Source organism: Oryzias melastigma, linkage group LG21, assembly GCF_002922805.2.
Source record: "Oryzias melastigma strain HK-1 linkage group LG21, ASM292280v2, whole genome shotgun sequence".
NCBI classification, from domain to species: Eukaryota; Metazoa; Chordata; class Actinopteri; order Beloniformes; family Adrianichthyidae; genus Oryzias; species Oryzias melastigma.
In genome coordinates this window covers 20,372,109-20,386,466 of record NC_050532.1, presented here as the reverse complement: position 1 = coordinate 20,386,466, position 14,358 = coordinate 20,372,109, and the positions used below count along the sequence as shown (strand labels likewise).

The following is a 14,358-nucleotide window of genomic DNA, read 5'->3' as shown; positions in this document are numbered from 1 at the left end:
AATATTCAGGCTTCATTTCAGGGACTGTGGAAGTCAATGGGTGACGTCAGAGATGCTGCGTCTAATTATATATTAAGTCTATGGTTCTGACCTAAATTCTGGCTCAATACTGCACAGCTAGAAAGTTCCAATATTGTTCACCATTTTTGTTTCACCAGTAATATTAGGTTGGAGTTGTGATGGGCTGTAAGCTAGCTGAAGAGTGTGTAAACAGATGGATGATGGGAAATGTGGGTGGACTTTCTTGAGCCAACAGTCTTGCCCTCGACTCAAAGGGAAATTTTGAATGAAGTACTCCAATTTTCATCCACTAATCCAATTTTCTTGGTTTAATTTAATTTTAAGTTATTTTAATACTAATTTTCACATAGTTACACGTCTGTCAGGTCATTGAAAGGAAAAAATGTCAATATTCTTTGTTAGTAACTAATTTATAATTTTCTTTCAGGGAAAAATGGCTGCACATAGATAATTCTGCAATTGAATTTTCTATTGAACTTTATTAGTTTCACAGAGGATACATTTGTCAGGCATGGCAGCTCAAGGAGTAGCCAAACAAGTAACAATACAAATCCTATCAAATTGTGTATGTGTATAAAACAGTTTTTTTTTATAAATATGTAACATTTTCAATATTTCAGTCTGCATGCAGCAAGAAAGTAATGTTTAATGATCAACAAAATCTTCCTTTCACTGTCTTTTGAATGAATTTTCACCTTCTCTCCATCTATAAATACTCAACGGGGTTTATTAGGGGAAGCCATTCCAATCATCTTTTGATCTATTTTTAAAAGCATTACAACATGCTATCTTTCAATTAATTCAATTCAATTTTATTTATATAGCCCAAAATCACAAAATAATTTGCCTCATTGGGCTTCAAAATATAAACAATTGTTAATTATGATTATGGTTTTTAGCTAAAATATATAAAAAAACAATTTTTATAGGACATAGTTTCTGCAGAGCAGCAGTGTTCACTTGAAAGTTGCCTCTAAGTTGTGGGCAGGACTATTGGCGCAAAATCCCCACTTCCCATCATCCATCTGTTTACACGGAGAAGGGAACCCGTCCCTGATTCACAACAATTTGAATAATTTCTGTTTTATATATGTTCCAAGTCATCAGAAAAATGCCAGAGGAACGTGTTAAACACCAAAACTGGAGTGGGTGTTTAAAGCTGCTGCTACTGAGAGGTGGATCAGTCACTAATTATATGGGAAAGCAAAAAAAATACTGCATATTAATTTTATAAAGAGTAAAGTGTTTATTCGTATAGTAGGAGGTGACTCGAACTGCTCTAGCTATCTTGTTTGTATTCAATCAAGTCTTGTGAGTCATTTGATTCCGATTTGAAAAAATGAAGATTCTCAATTTCTTATAAACAACATTTAAATTTTAATGCAAAAGGACTTTAATCTGAAGGGTGTGCGTGTTGAAAGAATATTTTTTAAAATAAAAGTTTATAGTCTTTTTGTGTTTTATTTACATAATAACATAAATTGTATTGAAATGTACACACCTAAGTAACTGACTTGAAGTTGCTGACTGTGTGTTTATGCTGTTTTATTTTTTGCAGACCCTCCAGTTTACATCATGTCTCCAGGATGCTCTGCTCATTGTGGACTTGAAGGCGCCGCTCAGTATGAATGAAAATGCCACATGAACACTTTCAAGTCACTGTAGTGTCAAAGTGCTTACAGTGCAGGTAGTTTTCTAAAAAATCTACTGCAGTGAAGGCACTTTCAGCACTGTTCTGATAATGTGAACCTGAAGGCGCCGGCTCATTCACTCACACGCTGGCTCATGCTTGTCATGAATGGACTGAAAGCAACTGCGCTGGTTAAAGCACATCTGGGAGGACCTCATCATCTCGCTGTGAGGCTTCGCCTCCTGCTGTTCTGGAGCAGGATTGTGTTTGTGAGGCATCTTTTTATTGTGAAAAAAGAAACATTCTGGCTGTGTTTGTATTGTTGATTGTTGCTGACTTTGATCTAATTATTGCCATGAAACTCTTGAATGCAAATCGACTTCAGATCAGTTGTTGACAAGCGCCTGCTCAACACCCTGCTTGCATGTCTCCTCTAGTGCTTGTGCTAAGGTGCATCTAGTGCAGATAGTGAAATAGACTAGCACCTACTGCCCTAAGTGCTCCTTCTGGCATAAGGAGCTGAGACTTTCATCTTCCTGCTATGTGTTGATGCACAGACTGTCAGTTCTCTGTTAGTTTTGCATAGTTGCACTGCAAGAAGAGATGCGTTGTGCAAATCTATGCAAAGCTGATAGTGGCCTGTGTTTTCATCCGAACATTGTCTTCTCAGGTGGCGGTCAGTCTTCACCACAGATTAATCTCAGGTTTCAGTAGTATTAAAGTGCTTATAGTGCAGGTAGTTCTGTGCGTTTCTACTGCAGTGTGAGCACTTCAAGTACTTCTAGACTTCGTCTTCACGGGAAGCTGCAGATGCTAGTTTGTGCATGTGGGTCTCTGGTTAGTTTTGCTGGTTTGCTTTCAGCTTTTCAATCTACTGCTGTGCAAATCCATGCAAAACTGATCATAGAACTGAAATGAGTCGGTCAGAAGCGAGCCCTTTCTGTGCAGGTTGGGAGAGGTGGCAATGCTCTGTGCTCTGGGTGGTATTGCACTTGTCCCGGCCTGTTGAGGACATGGGGACTGTTCTGCATCTTAAAGGACTCCAGGATTCACGGCGTCACAGATCAGCGTCGGGTTTGCATGGTGTGAATGTGAGGGGCTTTCGGTCTCAAATTTCTGAAACCTCAAAAGCTGTACATTTTGCGTTTAAATAAATATTTTAAAAAATTAAACGTTTTTGGTCTGTTTTGGCTAATAGTAGATATTTGTTTACATTTAGACAGTGGTAGATTCTAGAAATATTCTAAATACTTGACACCCTGTGTAAAATTCCACATTCATGACTTCCAATTAATAGCATGAGTGTAAAAATACATTTACTATTCAAGAGAGGCACTGAAAATCTTTGGGTCAGAAAAACACGAACAGGCAGTTTAGTGTTTATGATCAGAATTTTAATTGAAAGTCTTATTAAGAGCTAAATTAGTGCTCTGTCTTTATGAGGGATCAAGTCCCAGACTCGGCTGCAGACAAGAACCATCATTAAGAATGGTTTATTTAAACATACTTTTACCTGAGTAGTGGAATATTAATTCAATTTTATAACATTTGAGCTAATAAAACTGAAACTCAAAGACATCTAGTTAGTACATAGTGTATTTTATCAGTTGGACTCAAGTAGTGATGTTTTTTTTTTCTATAAAATTTGTGAACATTTAATAATTGTGTGAAACAAACTGAATATTTGGGTTTTAGACTAATTTGAAGAAAACCTCAAAAAATTGAAAAAAGTACAGAAACTCAAACTAAAAAAAAAGTCTGGATTGTGATAAAGGTACTTATCTTAAAATGTAGTTGCATTTCAGCTATACATTTTTTTCACAACTTTAACAAAAAGGGGATTCTTAAGTTCTCCAGCAGTTGAGACTGAATTTGCACATTTTATGTATGCAGTTACATAATATGTCCACCAGAGGGAGACAGCTGCTAATGTAATGCATGTGCCTCAGTTCAGTTGACAGGAAGTACCAAGTACTGTACCGAAAATGGAGAGAAAGTGAATAATACTTATAGGAAAACATATTTAATTGGGGGTGGGGTTCTTATATAACATTCAAAAATACATATTTTATTTAAATAAAAAAAGGGATAATACAAAATGTTCTATATTTTGTTCAGATTTATTTTTTAACTTAAATCTCTTTTTTATAAGAGTCTGACAACTGACACCACAGAAGCTCCACCTTCGCCACACTTTTCATTATTTGCCGCTGTTCGCGAGGTTGACAGCGGGGGTCCCTCGCCAGAGTGTTCACCTTTCCTTTCATGTCCACCTTACCTGACAGACAAGATAAATGAGAAACATCCAGAAAGTACTTGAACCCTGAGATGAATTTCTGCTTGTCAGTCCATGCCCCGGCGCTCTAACAACCCCTATTTACCCTGATGTCTTGGCAATCACATGGCTTTATGACACATAGATTGCTGCATGATTGTGGGTTGTCAGGAGGTTGGCATCTTTTGGGACTTCAAGTTGTGGCTCTAATACGACCTGACTTCATGATGGATCAACTTGCACCACATTCCTCTTTTAAAACATAGAATATTTCAATAAAAAAACGTGTTGTAGACTCCACATCGCAAGGGCACCAAAGCATTTGAAGATGTGGCAGCAGCGCGTCTGTGTGACGGGCCGTTGCTTCTTCAATTCAGACTGAAACGTCTACTTGAGCAACGACTTGATGGATTGCTACAGAATTTTACATTAGCACCTCCCAGAAGAGGACCCCTAATGTCCTGGTTGATCCAGTGACTTTTCTATGTGTGCTGTCAGGAGTTTAATATTTACGAGGTTTAGTGAAATGTCACAAATGAAATTCAATAAGGATTTCACCACCTCAGTGACTCCAGACTCCCTAAGAACTGAACCTACTGGACCAATTGGCTGTAAAATGCTGCAGCTGCTCCTCTGCTACATTATATTAGATGTTCATCTGTGAATGAACAGCCATGCTAGGTTGCTTTTTCAGCCTTTTACATTATAATATAAACATTTAGCAACAATATGTACATTTTAACTTTTTTTTAAAATTGATTTTTTCTAAATGTATTTATTCAAACTGCAAAAATAAAGACCTAAACAGAAGGATAAGCAATGATTGACAATATGCAAAAGTTCTAAAAGTGGCTCTTTGGATGAAGATTAACCACTGATCGAGTCCAACCCTTTTTTTTCTTTTTTTTTAGTTGAATCCAAAATGAAATTTTCTGGTATACGATCATTATTTACAGAAATACAAGAAAGAAAAACAGAAAAAAATCAATTATGGTCAAATGTAAACATTTTAATGACTCTCCTTATAACTATTTATTATATTATCTTTTATTATTGCTTTAATTTTTTTCATGGATTGACAATTTTTAACGTCTTCAAGTAATTATTCCGTATCTTTAGCCCCTTTAGTGGACATACAATGAAGTTTATTTGATCATCTCACAATAAGAGAAGAGCCTGTGGGTGCTATTTGGTATTTTTTTAAATTCAAATCTGATTCAAATTATTATTCCCAACTTAAGTTATGTGCTTGAAAAAAATTTGAGTTTAAATATTTAAATATATTGACGTCTTGATTTTAAAAGACTGAAGTCCTATTTTTTAATCTGCCATAATCTATGAAAACAATAGAGATTAAATATGAATTTAAACTGAAACTTTACATGTTTTATCATCATTATTTTGAACACTCTGAATGATAATTTCAGAGTTTATTTCTGTTAATTTATGATGTGCCATTTCACAGCCAAAGTCATTTCAAGGTGCCAGAAAGGAAGCAAGAAAAGCCAGAAAGCAGACAAAAAGTTGAACGTTTGAGACGCCTCTAATAAGCACCAAATGACCAAATGTACAAACTTAAGACAATTAAAAATAGACAAACGTAAGATCTGTTTGTAGTCGAGGGTTCACTTTTATAGAGAACAGAAAGGTGTACAGTGAGGAGGGTAGTGATAAAAAAACACCCAAAACATCCAAGGACCAGCCCACCCCCCTGAAGAGTGTATCACAGCATAGCTAAAAGCGTGGCTCGGGGTCATCCAGGCCAACCTTAACTATAAGCTTTATCAAAAGGGAACATTTTAAGGCGAGCTTTGAAGAGAAAGAGAGATGGTGTCTGTCTGATGAACTGAATCAGGGAGTCGGTTCCACAAGAGAGGACCCTGATAGCTGAAGGCTCAACCCTCCCACTTTAGCCTGGAAAGGAACAAGAACTGATCCTGCAGACTGAGAATGAAACGTTCCTTCTGTGAGAAAAGATGTTCGGTATCGAAAAAGTTCTTTATAAGAACAACCAATGAAGGGAGGGTTAAAAAATACATATATTTCACTTACCAGTTCTGGTATTTAATGTCCCCCTCCGATAAAAATCGTGTTTTGAGTTTTCGCAAATCAGCCGTCACTGGATTTTTGTGTGAGTTTCATACATTACTTACGGTAGCAGGACTGAGAATGCTGGAAAATCTCCACCAGACTCCATGGATGTGACCACGGAAATGCAGTTGAAAAGGATTTTGATTAAAAACTTCATAATCATAATTAAAACACTACTGGGAACGTTTTTTTTTAGATAAAAAAAATAGTCACTTTAATGCTGCTTGTAACCATTGATGAGCTAAAGACTAATTGAGTCTTGATTAATTTTCATCTGTTTCTCAAGCAGATGACTCATTCACGAGCCACAGATGGACTCATGATTTGTTTTTATTCTACTTGAACACTGAGGATTGTGATGTTTGAACCTCTGTTTTTCATCCATTGTGGATTCGAAGTGGAAATATCGAACTGAGTATCGATACAGAGGTGACGTATCGATACTAGTGTGATGGGATCAACACTTTTGTCATAGTTTTTCTTTATTACCCACAGTAATGAGCTTGAATTTACTTACAGAGTTCAGGCAAATGCAGCATCTATCTGTCTGCAGTGTTGCCAGATTGGACAAAAACAGCCCAATTTGAGTAAAAACGGTAAAACTTCCCTATCTGGCAACATTGACTGTCTGTGTAAACAGCGTGTCACCTCCTCCCACCTTCCCCCTTACCTTCCATGCCATCCACTTTTAAAATAGATAAAAATATTATTGGAGTAGGTTTTAAAGGGTTATAAAAAGCAAAAATCTTCAATTTTGAGTTTTTATCATTTAATCTTGTGCTAAATTGTATTATTTTGCCAAAAATGATTGTCAGGGTGGCCACATTTGAGTTCTTGTCCCTAGAAAGTGTAGCAGTGCCCCTGTCCATGTAGCTTGGTGAGGCTGTACTGTACATTTTTATCAGGCGTACCCAAACTTTATTTTTTTATTTTTTAGACTAGTGTATGTTTTTGAGCTTTCTGTTCAGAGCAATGGGAAACGAAGGGCCGTCTCTTTGCCGTTCTAATTAAGATACAGTCCACTCAGCGCTCCTTGCCGGATGTGTTGGGCTTTCAGCCTTTCAGCTTGATTGTGTTTTATCTCGCAGACTTCCTTTAATCTGCATTCGCAGTTCATCCCCTCTTTATCTCCATCCCTCTCTTCATTTATTGGTAGAAATAATATGAAATTTTTACCAGCTTCTTAACCCGTGACTGCTGGAAGTTTTTCAGCTCGGCTTATGCAAGACTGACTTTTGATTGTGAACAAGTCTTTTCCTTCGCTTCTGTCCCTGGGATTAGCGGGGAGGATGGAGAACACAACATCTAACAAAGCACTGCTTCCCTCTGTATCTGGATACAATGTGCTACCTTCTCCCTCTGAGTTTCAAATGAAATGAGAGGGCACGCACACACACACAAAATCAATATGCCACGATTCCTGAAGGATCAAACTGATGGAAGTCTGTTTGCACACACTTCAATTATATGGGTTCCCCGGTGCAATTACTGTTGAGAATTTGTCGAGGATTGCAGAGAAAGAGCACGTTTGCGCTTCTTCTTGGAGGGTTTGGTGTTGCTGGTTTCATCAACATTTCAAATCCACCTCTCACTACAGGACAGCGTTCAGTCCGGATTAGGATCACTCTGGCATACACAGTTGAAGACCCACTCTGGTGAAATTTTTGTTTTGAGTGTTTTTAACATGTTCTTTTTCTGACGATGGAGGACATGTATGAAGAGAATTAAGCTCAAAATTGCATTTTTAAGTGTTTCTTTATTTAAATCAGTGTGAATCAGGAGCAGACAAAAAATTCAATTGGAAAAAACTTGTATATGTGATGTTGAAAATTAGATACATTCTGATGCATCCACTTGATCCACTCAATTCAATTCAATTTTGAGTTTACACATTTATACATATTTGTTTTGAAATACATTCATAATGTATTTATCTTTTGATGATTTTCATATTAATCTGATACAGTTCACACACTGTAACATTAACTGAAATAATACCATACAGTGTCACATGGATTTACAAACTCCAAAAATAGTTCTTCCTCTCCTGGAGGGCATTTCAGTCTGACCACTAGGTGGCGATTGAGCTTTAGCTTTACAGCTTATTCCAGAAGAAGAAGAAAGTATGAGCAAAAACTGAGCTTTAGGCCACAAATGGTTAATTTAAAAATGATTTCCTTAAAAGAGTTTGTAAATAAATTCATACCTGTGAGTTTATAAAGATGTTTATTTAGTCAGAAATGTATGTTTAGGTTGACCGAGCATTAGCATTAGCCATTCTATGGAACATCCCATTTTACGTTAGCATCAAGCTAGCAAAGTTTAGCATTATGTGTGAGATACACCTGGGGCGTCAAGCTTATGAGCACTTTTGGACTAGGGTCAAGGAGTGAATTTGTCGAAAATGAGGCGTCTGATGCAAATTTGTAGTATGAAAGTAGCTTTATGAATGATGGGAAAGGGAGCGGGGTTGCTTTACAGTCTCACCCCCAACTCAGGAGAATTTTGAATGAGCTAATGAAAACAAGAAAACAACAGTTTTTTTAAAGGCAAAAATTGGATAATAACTGTTAAAAGATTACTGAGAATGTTTTTAAAATAGCTCAAAAGATGATGGGAGTGGGACCTTAAGGGAGTAACTGTTTCATGTTTGGTCTCAAGAGTTTAAAACCCTCAAGTTTCCTAATAAAAAGTTTTAGATTCTTCCCCACTGAATTAGGTAAATCCCCATTATTTCCTTGTAATATGTGTGAAGCTAATTCAATATTCAAAGCAGACCTTGTGCGCGGTGATGTCTCAGGGGATGGTTTAATTCTGCTAACAGACACAGAAAATCCTGTGTCAGCTTTGTTGCTGAGACTGCAGTTCACTCTGAAGGGGGTCGCTTCCTTCAGCTGACCTCTGCGAGCTAACCGCGGCTCTGCCTCCAGGATCATGCCCGGATGGAGAACGAGCCTCTGCATTAAGTATGCTCACGGCGCAAGGCGGCTGTCGATATATGCTAATGCACTTTGTGAATTAGCCACAAAAACAATTAATTTTCTATGCAGGTTGATGAGGGTTTTTCACAGGGAGCTTCTCTTCATTTCTTTGTGCTGTGGCGGTTGCTGTCTATGGTCCTTCACAAGTGAGACACAGCAAATTCAAAGACAGGGCTTTCAATATTATGCAACAGTCCCCTGCCTGCTTAATATACCATACACATTCTTGATCTTTAGCAGCACCAACAAAAGGCCTTTTCACTTGAATGAATTAGAATCGAAATGATCAGTGGTGTGATGATAATTACTATAAAAAAGTTTCAGTTCTGTTTGGTAGACGACATGCTTGCAGAAAATTTCCATTTTATCAAAACAGTTCAACATGCTCTTATAAGTGTCAGCTAAATGGAGGAAGTGAGATCACAGGAAACCCAAACATGCAGCCTACTTCTCCCACTCGTTTGTTTTTAACACAATAGAGCTTCTTTGTTGACGAACACCTTCAGAAACCTTCTTCCACACCAACCGGTTCCCTGTTTGTCCACTCAGACTATGTTAGGAGCTTTCAAAATAATGTTTTGTGTTTCAAGGTTTTATGTTCAAACCGACGGCAACTCATGCATAAAACATGTCAAGAACACATACATTACAAACATTCAAGGTTTCACCCTCCTGTTCCTGCAACAATCGTGATGCTACATTTAACTTTTAATCGCTTACAAGGCCATGATTGCATTTCAGCCCAACATTTTCCATCACCTAGAGATATTACTGCTTTCTCCAACCAGACTGTTGGAGAACAAAAAAAGGCTCATTTATGACTTTAAAATGATAAATTATAGAGGTAGCTGTGTTTGTTATCTAAAGCTACAGTCCTTGGCTCAAGTGACTGCTTCTAATAAGAAGTCTATGTAAACGCATTCATGCATTTTGGGTTTCCACATTCAAAACTCGTATATACTGTATATCCCGGGGATATACATCAAAAAAGAGCAGAAAGAAAGAAGCCTGAAGCAAGAGTTGCACTGCTTCAACATTTTGCACCAAACCTCTTCCAACTGTAGGTGGTGAAAATGTGCTAGTGTCTGGTAGCGATAGTCCAATGTCCATCTATCTTTTTCGCTCATCTGGAACCAGTTTGCGGGGGCATCAGTCTAAGCAAGATGCCAAGATGCCGAGACTTCCCTCTCCCCAGTCACTTCCTCCATCTCTTCTGGATGGACCCCGAGGCGTTCCCAGGCTAGCCGAGAGACGCAGTGTCTCTATTGTGTCCTGGGTCTTCCCCTGGGTCTCCACCCAGTGGGACATGCCCAGAGCATCTCCCCACGGAGGCATCCAGACCAGATGCCTGAGCCACCTCAGCTGGTTCCTCTCGATGTGGAGGAGTAGCGGCTCTACTCCAGGTGACGGAGCTTTTCACCCTATCTCTAAGGGAGCGCCCGGCCACCCTCTGGAGGAAGCCCATTTCACCCGCTTGAAGTCATACACGTATTCCAGACTCCAACTTTCAGCTAATGACAGCTTAGATATTCTACAGCCCAGTCACAGCTTGCTCAAAATGAAAAAACAAAACAACACAAAAGCATTTGCTACTTTCATCTTTCATTCCATTTGCATCCATCCATCCATCTTCAGAACACGCTGAATCCCTTTCAGGGTCACAGGGCTGCAGGAGCCAACCCGGCTATAGTTGGGAGACGGTGGAGTAGAACAGGTTGCCAGTCAGTCGCAGGGTCACACTGCGACACACACTGCATTCAGTCATAATGTCATGTTTATAAAATTGCTGAATATTTGAAAACATTCATCAATGGAATAAAAAATTTAGACCGTAGACCTTGAATGATACTATGCATGGTTTGGGGCATCAAATAATGAATACAATGTCATCCACCTAGACCAGATTCCTTTAATTCCACTAATACAATTTTAATCTTTTGTAGCTATTTAGAAAAGTATTAAAAACTTTTTTTTTAACAAACTTAAGTAAGTTTTATTAGGTGAAGAACTTTAAAAGCACCTCTGTGGTAATTCACAGTGCTGATAAATCACATGTTACATCTTTACCCAAACTACTTCATCACCGTCACTCTTTGTCCTATTTCCACTCACCTTTGCTGTCACCTGTCTCTCATTTCCTGTCCTCAGGGGGTCCAAGTTCCTTTTGGCTCCAAAACCTGCCCAGTCTTTTTTTATCTGCCCAACTAATTTCTAGCAGGTCAGACTATTGGACAAACTGGCAGAGATTTCAGATGTTGAAACTGCATTTACTAAGATAATTATAGGTTTTTAGGTGAAGGCGTAGCGGTTCCTAGCAAACACTCAATTGCAAAAAATAGTTTTTGTCACTTCGTTAAAAACCTCTAATGATGCTGGCCTGGACAAACCAGTCCTGTGGCAGCTGTCTGCTGCGCAGTACAGAGATAGATTGTCTTTTTATGGCTTTTGGAAGCTGGAGGGTAGTTGTATCATGGAGTTTGAAAAAAAAAAACTCACAGGACAAATCGTAATGCAACATCTGTGTGTATCCATCATGATTATATGGTGTGAATAATCAAACTGGACCATCTGTATCAGCTTCCTGATGTGGCCCGACCCTCGTTCAAAACTTCAATTTCATTTGAGGTTTTAGCAGTTTGCCAATAAAGAGCTTTAGTATGGCTTCCTTCATGAAACGAGGTACAGTAAAAACCGCTGATTGCTGCTGCTGGTAGATGAAGCTCAACTTCATGCAAAGTGTAAAAAAGCAGCATGACACATTTTTGGTTTAAAGACCCACTCCAATGAAAATCAGGTTTTTGGTGTTTTTAAAATATTCTTGTGGCATTTTTCCTCACAATGTAGGATATATCTAAAGAAAATCAAGATTCAAATTGTACTTCTGAGATTTTTATTTTTATTTAAATTGTTACGAATCAAGAGCAAATCTTGTAGAAGTGATGTAGAAGCTACTAAGGCAAGCCACAAGTTCCCTGCTCCACTTCATTTGGATGCACTTGTAGACAAATAGATCCATGAACGTCTTAATTTCCCCCTTCCAAGCTGGCAACTGGATCAAAACTGGATAGCTCTGATATTGCTTGTCATTTCTGTAGTACTGCTAGTGTTAGGTTGGGGTTGTGAGGAGCTGTAAGGTAAAAGGAAAGAGTGTAAACAACAGGCTCCAAAATGGTGGCGCCCGTATCAAGACACGGGTTGGACATCGAAATTCGGTTCCAAGTAGGAACCGTTATGATTTACGCGTTCTACCAAAACCAAAAGAAGCTGCTGGAAACGGTGTTGCATTTCGGTGCTTAGGTTAATTGAAGGTCTATTTTTCTTAGGACATGTCAATCACTCCAACTCTGTTTAGTTCATTGAAGCTCTAGCCAATCCTTCTGTCTTTCCTGCAATAGTGGGCGGGCTCATATAAGACCGCTGACGGGGCGAGCACAAGAGCGTGCAGCACTCGAATGTCTGGCTGCATTTCACAGCAGGTCGCATCAGGCAATCAGGAACTCAGCTTTGGGCACGTGACGTTTTCAGTGACCCGATCAGTGGGTAAAATATGTATCCAATATAAGTGTATTTGTCCTGTCGCAGTGCGGCGGATCTCTGGCTGCAGCCAGCCTCCCGGACTTTAGCGGAGTCCGGGAGACCCGCAGACAGACAGCCACTGCAGAGAGCGGGAGCAGCCTCCTCGAGTCTCCTGAACTGTGATGTTTTACTTATTTTCATCGGGTTAATGCAGAACAGCCTTCAAATTCAGTCACAGAGACACAGAAACACAGTGGAAGCGGCGGCCATCCAGATACATCCCTCGAGTGAGATCAAAGCCCCGGTAACCCCTCAGACACCGTGGCGTCTAGCTCCGGATCACATGTTTGACAGGCAGCAAGAAGCATATTTGCCACGCGGTGAAAGAGTGGCGGTCCACCCGTTTGCGGCTCGTTGGGGAGTTCTGATTTAATGGGAGCATCTAGCATGTCAACACCCAAAATATCTTTTTTTTTTTAATCATGCGTTAATATGTGACTTGGGAATGAAAATGTGTTGATTTGGGAAGATGTAGGAATTATTTTTTATTACTGAAGTACCGAAATTGACACAGATTAGGAACCGAAACCAAATCAAAGAACCATTTTGGCACCAGAACCGAATAAAACCCAATTGGTACCCAACCCTAATCAAGAAACAATGGTGAGGTATTTGGCCTAACTTTGCGAGAGTTGGAGGTATTTGTTAAGGCTGACGCCACACCTCACTTTGTCAACTGTTTTTACACTCAATAGACTTAACCCAACCAAACTTGATGAATTTTACATTTTAGATCATATATTTTATCAGAAAAACAACAAGAATTACAAAATTTAAAGAGATGACACATTTTCTTGGGAGCTGCTGAGTTATTTTGACAATAGAACAACACATTCCAGCTGCGGCACGCAGCTCCTTTCACTGCAACAGTTTTGCTCGCTACTTCTGCATATGTTTCTGTCAGGTTCAGTTTGTGGGGATAATCTGGTGGATGACTGCAGAATAGAAATCTGGAGGCTGGAAAATTCCAGAACATATAGGGAACATGCTTTGAAAAGGGTTTTAGAATGTTTCAATGATGCATCTGGCCAGAGTGACTGACATACAGAAACCCACTCTGATTCAGAAAGAAAAAATGCTAATTAAAACCAAGTCTGCCTTTACTTTAGTTCTGGCGAAGTGTGTATTTAAGCTTAATAGCAGTTAGTTAGCACTTACATGATACAGTATATGACGCATTTTGCCTAGTTTTTATGTTTTCTGAGAAAAAAAAGAGCATGTTTCCTGTTTTAGACAAACAACACATGAATCACACTGGAGTGTCTCATCTTTTGTGCCAATTTGTTTTCTTTTACACCTGTTAAATAACAGCGCAGTTCGTTAAACATTTTACAAAGTCGTGCTATACTGACGGCTTTATGTCTGCCAAGTAAAAAGGGAAATATTTTTGAGACAAGAAAGGTGGTTTATAAAAAGGTAATGTGTGCTTTTTTTGTATTCTGGTGATTAAAAATCGCCTTTTTCCCATATAAAAAATGTTTTTTTTGCAGTTTTGTTTTAAGAAAGAACATCAGCTCACATATTTTTGTCCATTTTGTAGTTTTGGCTTTCTTTATGCCAAGATTTGCTTCAGGTCTTTCATTGCTATTATCATATTTTATGTATTTTAGTATTATTGCAAGTTTCGTAATCAGTATTTTATTTCAAATTTCCTCGTTAAATCATAGTTTTCTGTTTCTATGATCTTCGATTTCCTGGTAGTCATTCACACTTGGGTTCAGCTTCTCACTACCAGAGCTGTTTTTAGTTTATAATTATACTCTTTAGTGCGTATGCGGGCATTG

At 38.6% G+C, this 14,358-nt stretch overlaps 1 long non-coding RNA gene across 1 annotated transcript in view; it reads left to right on the top strand.

Moving 5' to 3' along the window:
- LOC118597923 overlaps positions 1 to 2,811 on the top strand; it is a 5,195-nt gene extending 2,384 nt beyond the window's left edge. The window contains exon 2 of the long non-coding RNA XR_004946944.1: positions 1,580 to 2,811. This is a non-coding gene — a long non-coding RNA (uncharacterized LOC118597923). The remainder of the gene's footprint in view (positions 1 to 1,579) is intronic.
- The last annotated feature ends 11,547 nt before the right edge of the window (positions 2,812 to 14,358 follow it).